This window comes from Aegilops tauschii, unplaced genomic scaffold, assembly GCF_002575655.3.
Source record: "Aegilops tauschii subsp. strangulata cultivar AL8/78 unplaced genomic scaffold, Aet v6.0 ptg000355l_obj, whole genome shotgun sequence".
Lineage (NCBI taxonomy): Eukaryota > Viridiplantae > Streptophyta > Magnoliopsida > Poales > Poaceae > Aegilops > Aegilops tauschii.
In genome coordinates this window covers 31791-38778 of record NW_027332603.1, presented here as the reverse complement: position 1 = coordinate 38778, position 6988 = coordinate 31791, and the positions used below count along the sequence as shown (strand labels likewise).

The 6988-nt window shown below is 38.4% G+C and overlaps 5 non-coding genes across 5 annotated transcripts; 4 read left to right on the top strand and 1 right to left on the bottom strand.

The window, feature by feature from the left end:
* Positions 1-2181: 2181 nt before the first annotated feature.
* TRNAS-UGA (transfer RNA serine (anticodon UGA)) lies at positions 2182-2269 on the bottom strand. The gene has a single exon. It is a non-coding gene; the product is annotated as a tRNA-Ser (tRNA).
* Positions 2270-3093: 824 nt separating this feature from the next.
* On the top strand, positions 3094-3164 carry TRNAG-GCC (transfer RNA glycine (anticodon GCC)). Its single transcript has one exon. It is a non-coding gene; the product is annotated as a tRNA-Gly (tRNA).
* A 2481-nt stretch (positions 3165-5645) lies between these two features.
* On the top strand, positions 5646-5717 carry TRNAT-GGU (transfer RNA threonine (anticodon GGU)). Its single transcript has one exon. It is a non-coding gene; the product is annotated as a tRNA-Thr (tRNA).
* Positions 5718-6224: 507 nt separating this feature from the next.
* TRNAY-GUA (transfer RNA tyrosine (anticodon GUA)) lies at positions 6225-6306 on the top strand. Its single transcript has one exon. It is a non-coding gene; the product is annotated as a tRNA-Tyr (tRNA).
* A 359-nt stretch (positions 6307-6665) lies between these two features.
* On the top strand, positions 6666-6739 carry TRNAD-GUC (transfer RNA aspartic acid (anticodon GUC)). Its single transcript has one exon. It is a non-coding gene; the product is annotated as a tRNA-Asp (tRNA).
* The last annotated feature ends 249 nt before the right edge of the window (positions 6740-6988 follow it).

Here is a 6988-nt window from a genome sequence, read left to right as displayed (position 1 = left end):
AACTTGCTCGGTCTGTTCAATTGCGGCCTTATAATGCAATCTCATTCTCTGGTCCAATTGCTGTTTTTGTTTCTGTATTCCTTATTTATCCACTGGGGCAATCTGGTTGGTTCTTTGCGCCGAGTTTTGGCGTAGCAGCGATATTTCGATTCATCCTTTTCTTCCAAGGATTTCATAATTGGACGTTGAACCCATTTCATATGATGGGAGTTGCCGGAGTATTAGGTGCGGCTCTGCTATGCGCTATTCATGGAGCGACCGTAGAAAACACTCTATTTGAGGACGGTGATGGTGCAAATACCTTCCGTGCTTTTAACCCAACTCAAGCTGAAGAAACTTATTCCATGGTCACTGCTAACCGCTTTTGGTCCCAAATCTTTGGTGTTGCTTTTTCCAATAAACGTTGGTTACATTTCTTTATGCTATTTGTACCCGTCACCGGTTTATGGATGAGTGCTATTGGCGTAGTTGGCTTGGCTCTGAACTTACGTGCCTATGACTTTGTTTCCCAGGAAATCCGTGCAGCGGAAGATCCTGAATTTGAGACTTTCTACACCAAAAATATTCTTTTAAACGAGGGTATTCGTGCGTGGATGGCAGCTCAGGATCAGCCTCATGAAAATCTTATATTCCCTGAGGAGGTTCTACCACGTGGAAACGCTCTTTAATGGAACTTTCGTTTTAGCTGGTCGTGACCAAGAAACCACCGGCTTTGCTTGGTGGGCTGGGAATGCCAGACTTATCAATTTGTCCGGTAAACTGCTTGGAGCTCATGTAGCCCATGCCGGATTAATCGTATTCTGGGCCGGAGCAATGAACCTATTTGAAGTGGCCCATTTCGTACCAGAAAAGCCCATGTATGAACAAGGGTTGATTTTACTTCCACACTTAGCTACTCTAGGTTGGGGAGTAGGGCCAGGGGGGGAAGTTCTAGATACTTTTCCGTACTTTGTATCTGGCGTACTTCACCTAATTTCCTCCGCAGTCTTAGGCTTCGGTGGCATTTATCACGCGCTTCTGGGACCCGAGACTCTTGAGGAATCTTTTCCATTCTTTGGTTATGTCTGGAAAGATAGAAATAAAATGACTACAATTTTGGGTATTCACTTAATTTTGTTAGGTCTAGGTGCTTTTCTTCTAGTACTCAAGGCTCTTTATTTTGGCGGTGTATATGATACCTGGGCCCCTGGGGGGGGAGATGTAAGAAAAATTACCAATTTGACCCTTAGCCCCAGTGTTATATTTGGTTATTTACTAAAATCTCCTTTTGGTGGAGAAGGGTGGATTGTTAGTGTAGATGATTTAGAAGATATAATTGGTGGGCATGTATGGTTGGGTTTTATTTGTGTATTTGGCGGAATTTGGCATATTTTAACCAAACCCTTCGCATGGGCTCGCCGTGCATTTGTATGGTCTGGAGAAGCTTACTTGTCTTATAGTTTAGCTGCTTTATCTGTCTTTGGTTTTATCGCTTGTTGTTTTGTATGGTTCAATAATACAGCTTATCCGAGTGAGTTTTATGGACCCACCGGGCCAGAAGCTTCTCAAGCTCAAGCATTTACTTTTCTAGTTAGAGACCAGCGTCTTGGAGCTAATGTGGGATCCGCTCAAGGACCCACAGGTTTAGGTAAATATCTAATGCGTTCCCCAACTGGGGAGGTTATCTTTGGAGGGGAAACTATGCGTTTTTGGGACCTTCGTGCTCCATGGTTAGAACCTCTAAGGGGCCCCAACGGTTTGGACTTGAGTAGGTTGAAAAAAGACATACAACCTTGGCAAGAACGACGCTCAGCAGAATATATGACCCACGCTCCTTTAGGCTCTTTAAATTCCGTGGGTGGCGTAGCTACCGAGATCAATGCAGTTAATTATGTCTCTCCTAGAAGTTGGTTATCAACTTCTCATTTTGTTCTAGGATTCTTCTTTTTTGTGGGCCATTTATGGCATGCAGGAAGAGCCCGAGCTGCTGCAGCAGGTTTTGAAAAGGGAATCGATCGTGATTTGGAACCTGTTCTTTACATGAACCCTCTTAACTAAGATTTTCTTATTTATACCTGTTCTACTTTTTTTCTGTTCTGGCTCGGTTATTCCATCTAGCCGAGCCATTCATTCCTTTTTATGAAAGAAAGATAAGGGACAGAAAAAAAAAAATGAAAGAAACAAACGTATTCAATAAGCAAAAGGAGAGAGAGGGATTCGAACCCTCGATAGTTCCTAGAACTATACCGGTTTTCAAGACCGGAGCTATCAACCACTCAGCCATCTCTCCACAGCCTAATCCTTATTTTACTCCTACAAATAGAACATAGCCATATAAAAAATAAAAAGATTTATTAGCCTCTAGAAAGATATCAGATACAAGTTCCTTTTCGATATATCTCTGTATACTGTATACACGGATACAGGATCCGCTATACCCGCTTGTGAAATAAAGAGTAAATAATCTCTTCTCACCCCCATATCCAAATAAAAAAGCGGTTTAAGTAATAAATTTGAATTAAAGAGAAGAATCAATGGATTCATGATTAAACCCCTCCTACTTCTTGTATTTTTTTACAATTTTGGTTTAAGTGAGGGATCAAATATGTAGTCAACTTTATTTGATGGTAGCTTGGAGGATTAGAAATATGACTATTGCTTTCCAATTAGCTGTTTTTGCATTAATTGCGACTTCCTCAGTCTTAGTAATTAGTGTACCCCTTGTATTTGCTTCTCCTGATGGTTGGTCAAATAATAAAAATGTTGTATTTTCCGGTACATCGTTATGGATTGGACTAGTCTTTCTCGTAGCTATTCTGAATTCTCTCATTTCTTAAATTAAATTTGGTTAATATTTATTAACCCCATAAAAAAGAAATAATAAAGGCCATTTCTTCTAAAAAATTAGAATAGTGAGACGTATTAAAACGCAATTTGCGTTCCGAATTGCTAGCTCTTCTCTTTCAGTATTATGAAATTCCATTCCCATTAGAATATTCATTCACAGATAATAAAAAAAGGAAAACTCTAATATAATAGAAAATGAAATGAAACGGTCGACCCAGACATAGAAGGTCGACCCAGGCGGATATACGCTATAAAATATATACCGTAGCGAGCGTAGTTCAATGGTAAAATATCTCCTTGCCAAGGAGAAGATACGGGTTCGATTCCCGCCGCTCGCCCGCTTAATTTATCAAAGTACTATGATAAAAAGTTTAGTCTAGTTAACTGTTTAACTACTTATATTAAATTAAGTATTAATTAGGTGTTAGTCTAGTGCCGTATCCCTTACTATCTTACCCTTCCTTTGCATCCCACTCAAAAAAAGAGGGCGCTCCGGAGGCAGAAATAGAACTCGCCAACAGAGCTCCAAAAATTGGGTATTAACTGAGACAAACAACGGGCAAACTTTTTTTAAAGGGAAGAGAGAGGTAGACTGTCCCTTTCGTTTCATTTTTATTTTCTGCAGGGTAGGGAGAAGCCTTGCGCCTTCTTTTTTTGAAGGCAAGTGACTTCGCAAACTGCTCAATTTTGCCCTCTAGGGCCGGGAACTAATGAATAAAAAAGGGTTGGATACGCCCCTCTACCATATCTAGAGAAATAGAATAGTCCTTTTATACAGACTGCTAAGTGCGGAGACGGGAATCGAACCCGTGACCTCAAGGTTATGAGCCTCGTGAGCTACCAAACTGCTCTACTCCGCTCTGGAGTACCAGAAACTGGTGGACAAAAAAGGCTTGAATACAAGCCTCTAACATGTCTAGACAAAGAGAATACTCCTTTTATACAGAATGGAGCGGGTAGCGGGAATCGAACCCGCATCGTTAGCTTGGAAGGCTAGGGGTTATAGTCGACGTTGGTTGATTATTTTTAACGTCTCTAATTCAAAACCGAACATGAAATTTTGATTTCATTCGGCTCCTTTATGGATATTCTCACCACTTAACATCTATGTCAGCTTTTCTATTTGAATGGAACCAAAGCTCTCCGCTTTCTAGATGATCCTTATAGAGTAGGAGATAGAAATTCTATCTAAATCCATCTAATCTACTTACTTCGTTCCCTAATTTCATTCAAGAGATCCTGAGGAAAAGAATTGGGTTTCCACCGAGCTTAAACAATATGCGGATGGTTCTAGTAAACCAAAACTATCGTTTTTTAGCTATTTGGCTTCCTTATTCCTTATTTTAAGAAGATTTAGTTACGATTGGAAATCAACTTTTTTGTATCTTCATCCATAGATCCTTTACTCATATTTTCAAAATTGGAATACTTAATCCAATGCAAAATTATGCTTCGCGACTCTGTACTCATAATCCTATTTTTATTTTGGATGCAATTTAAATTAGTCTTTGGATACAAATCGCCAGAATGTATATTCTTCCTCAATATGCTATTGAGAGGAAAAGGATTTAATCCTTTATAAGAACTAAAGTTTTCATCGGAATATAAAAATAAAAAACTTAAGGATGCCTTAAGTATATCATTTCAAATTCAGTTATTATATAGAACGAATCACACTTTTACCACTAAACTATACCCGCTACATTGTAGATTATGGTATAAATGGTACCCTTTGTCAAGGATAGCCATTTGACAAGAAGGCTAATTCCCCCTTATTGAATCAGATGGAGAAGGTTCATGACACTGAGCCGTTGGTACTTCTACTTCGATCGCTCGCCTTTACTTTAGGATTTAGATAGCCCCTCTGGTCTGTAAAAAAAATCTTTTCTTACCATGCTAATAGCGCCTGAACCAAATGTATTTATTTTGATTAGGATCCTATTCTACGGTTACGACTACAATAATAATTATTTACTTTGCAAGGACGTAAGTGTGTCAGACTGCTAAATTGTTTTATTATTCCTACAATATAAACTAGGGGATATAGGGGGTAACACTGTCCCTATAAATTCCTTTTTCCTTTTCTTTTTTGTCCAGAATTGAACAAAAAAGAAATTATGGAAGATGTTTTCTTCCCCCATTAAGTCCGAGCCATAGAGTAAGAGTGAGATGAGTTTTCCAAATTCATCATAGACTTTCCCTATGGCTTGATAGAAGTAAGCAGCAAAGAGTCGTAACTTAAAGAAAAAAACGGACAGGGCCGACAGATTTACCTGATGTAAAGAAGATCCTAAAAGTCTCTGATTAGTCGACTCTCTCCATTTAACACTTTCCTCTCTCTCCTTTTTTCCACTGACTCAATTCTAGTTTATTAGATTCTTGTTTAAAAGAATGAAAAAAGTTCAATAGAACTAAGAACACATAAAAAATAGCATAGAGGATCAAGGCCATTACCAAAAGTTCCTCCCAAGGATCCTATATCCTATTGGGTATCTGTTCCCCGCCTTTTCCCGCTAGGATCGGAAATCTTATATTTTCCATATCCATATACCGTTGAATCCTTGGGGTTCCAGAATCCGCCTATTTTACTAGTCTTCGGAAACGGAAAACCCTGAACCAAGAAGAGTTGGATATGTTATGTAGGGTATGTTTTTTTTTTATTAATTTTATTTTGAGCTCTCAAGATATCGATATATACATATACAATCTCTACATAATGTCTCTCTCTCTATCTCTATATATTATATATATAATATGTACATTATGCAGTAGACCCATAATGGGAAATCCAAGTGGCTAATTTTTGAATTAAATAAAAAGCCCTTTTAACTCAGTGGTAGAGTAATGCCATGGTAAGGCATAAGTCATCGGTTCAAATCCGATAAAGGGCTTTTTAAATTAGTGGTAGAGTAATCTCGTGCTAAGACGTAAGTCGTTGGTTCGAATCTGATAGAGTACTTTTCTACTAAATTGATTCACTTTTGTTCTTTGTTTTTGAAACTTTCTCTATATTTTTAGAGAATTTTATGACTTAGTGCGGGATGGATGCATTTTTGGTCTGAACACTAAATGAAGCACGGAGAATTAATCTATAACGATCAACTAAAAAAAATCCTAGATGAAAACATAACAGAAAAGTTGGAAAAACTCTTTGCTTTGGATCTATTTATACTTTTCGAGTATATTGACAATTCCAAAAAACTGCTCATACTATGATTATAGTATAATCACGAGCGGTTGTATATGGCCCTATCGTCTAGTGATGCCCCTATCGTCTAGTGGTTCAGGACATCTCTCTTTCAAGGAGGCAGCGGGGATTCGACTTCCCCTGGGGGTAGGGAGTATTATGAAAGGAGGTTAATCATAGATTAGCAAAAACCCTAGAATAAATTCTTCCTGGGTCGATGCCCGAGTGGTTAATGGGGACGGACTGTAAATTCGTTGACAATGTCTACGCTGGTTCAAATCCAGCTCGGCCCAAACCAAAAATCTAGGGCTTCGTGAGTATGAACTAAATCCTTTTGTTTTTCTTCCATAAAATAAAATGTCTGATCTATAGAAATAAAAGATAAAGAAAAAAGGGAAATTTTTTTTTTCTAATCCATATCTCTCTCATTCCTTTCTTACAAACAAAAGAGTTTTTCTTATTGAAGGCTGGATTATTATCCATTTTTAGTGATAAAAAATCACGACATACTAGTTATGTCACTCTCACTATACCCACGTATAATATAATATGTGGGTATGTAGTATATGATTCGTCTATTTCTTAGAGTACGAAAGACGAATCGAATCTTCTTATGGTTCTATTTAAGAATGGGTATGCCATACACCCCGCGGGGATTGTAGTTCAATTGGTCAGAGCACCGCCCTGTCAAGGCGGAAGCTGCGGGTTCGAGCCCCGTCAGTCCCGAACTAGGGTTCAATGAATGGAGAAATTGATATTTCCTTTTTCCATGAAAAAAAGGGGCAGGGAGCAAGATCAAATACCCACAGGGCACCCTTACTTCACTTTTTTATTTTGCATCCCTCATTAAAGAGGGAGGGAAGGCATATAGGAATTTTTTTTCACTACTCCCGATCGATAAAGATAAAGAAAGACACACATACGATATGTGGATTAGTAGAATTTAGGATATTATATTACTCTATCTTTCTTTAT